Genomic DNA, 1,678 nt, shown 5'->3' with positions numbered 1-1,678 from the left:
AGTGGATTATGGGCTATTCGCACAATCTGGAGGAGGCTGTTATTCACATTGCGCCTCACAGTCACTACAATTGTAGTTATCTGTCTCTATTGTGTAAAATGACAGGAACCCAAGTTCAGTGAGCGTGAATAACCCCCGACCTTCAACTCCTCTGCATCTCACTCTTTTTTTCCCTTTCTGTCTCTGCCTTTCACACCGTGTCTAGGACTAGGAGGTCCAGCTGTCACTGAGATGTGATTCTGTGGATTGACTTTCATTTGGACAAAGCAAAGTGCAACAACAGGTAGGAGTAAGTTTTAGTGCATATTCTATGAACCTATCATAGTTTTAAACATTAAGCAGTAGTGTTGACGCAGACTTTATTCTTATTTACAGAGGGCTTATTTAGGCCTTGGGGTAGTCACACGTAGTCATAAAATCACACCTGGTGTTGTATTCTTGCTGACTCTACGGTACACATTATGCTTTTTAGAACCCAAATTTGACCTGTTGTTCTCTCGGGAGATTTCAGGGCTCCATCTGTGCTAGGAAGGCTTTAATTGGCCCCACAGATATGTCCTCGTAAAACAGCTAATCCAATCAAATATGAGTCACCAAGATTTAAAAAAAACCAAAACGTAACATGCACGGAGCAACAAAAGCTACAACGATATTGACTAAGTAGTGTAAAAGTGCAATGACTATCTGTGAGACTTCCAGAGAGAATACATTCATTCATTTATTTTCCTGACCGCTTCATCGGCTTGGGCGGGTCACAGGAGCTGGAGCCTATCCCAGCTGGTTTAGGGCGTGTGGCGGAGCTACACAGAGACAGACAACCACACAGACACGCACGCACACACTACGGGCAATTTGGAACAGCCAATTAACCTGAAGTGCATGTTTTTGGAGGTGGGAGGAAGCCGGAGAACCCTTGCAGAACCCGTGCAGACACGGGGAAAACATGCAAACTCTGCACAGAGAGGTATTGGAACCCGGACCCGCCTTGCTGTTCAGCGACAGCATTACCCACTGCACCACCGTGTCGCCCAGAGAGAGAGAATACAATGCTTCATAAAAATAGAGCAAACATGAAAATTATTTTTCAATCACTCTGCTGAATGCACACATCAACAAGAGTTTAACCACAAACCCAGACCTTCATCTGCCCATGATGCCACTTCTACATCTTATTTACAGTTTATTTACAAGCTGAGCTGGGCTTGTAAACTGCTGAATTTATAGGCTCCTTTTAATTACAAATACTGTCTCCTAGAGTTGGGCTGATGAATTGCACATTCAATTTATTGACGATAGATGAGGGTGCAGTTCTTGTGTATTGACAGGTAGTTAGACAGCCTGTGGTTGACATTATTTTTTTATAAGGAGAGAAATGTGTTGCATCTATGCTGGGACACAACCCCCTAAGGCCGTGTTTTATGGGTGATCCTATTTTTAATTGATTGAATTGGTTGAGACCCCAAATGAGGAGTGCTGTAACAGGCAAGATTCTTGTTAGAGGAGTCTCTCCCTCTCTCTCTCTCTCTCTCTCTCTCTCTCTCTCATTCCTACACTTAGCAAATCTAAAGGGCACTACAGAAAGAAAACATTATTTTAAAATATCTCAAATTGCATTTACCATCTGTACAGTGTCAACAAGGTTGGGGATAGAGGTAAGATCTTACACCCAAGCCTAAGT

General features: G+C 43.0%; 1 protein-coding gene across 1 annotated transcript in view; it reads left to right on the top strand.

The window, feature by feature from the left end:
- The first annotated feature begins 204 nt into the window (after positions 1-204).
- Positions 205-1,678, top strand: part of adgrl3.1 (adhesion G protein-coupled receptor L3.1) — a 111,800-nt gene continuing 110,326 nt past the window's right edge. The window contains exon 1 of the mRNA XM_068321481.1: positions 205-283. The gene's annotated coding sequence lies outside the window, so the exon portion shown is untranslated. The remainder of the gene's footprint in view (positions 284-1,678) is intronic.

This window comes from Antennarius striatus, chromosome 8 (assembly GCF_040054535.1).
Source record: "Antennarius striatus isolate MH-2024 chromosome 8, ASM4005453v1, whole genome shotgun sequence".
NCBI lineage: Eukaryota > Metazoa > Chordata > Actinopteri > Lophiiformes > Antennariidae > Antennarius > Antennarius striatus.
Note: the sequence above shows the minus strand (reverse complement) of the source record. Positions and strands in the feature narration are given on the sequence as shown.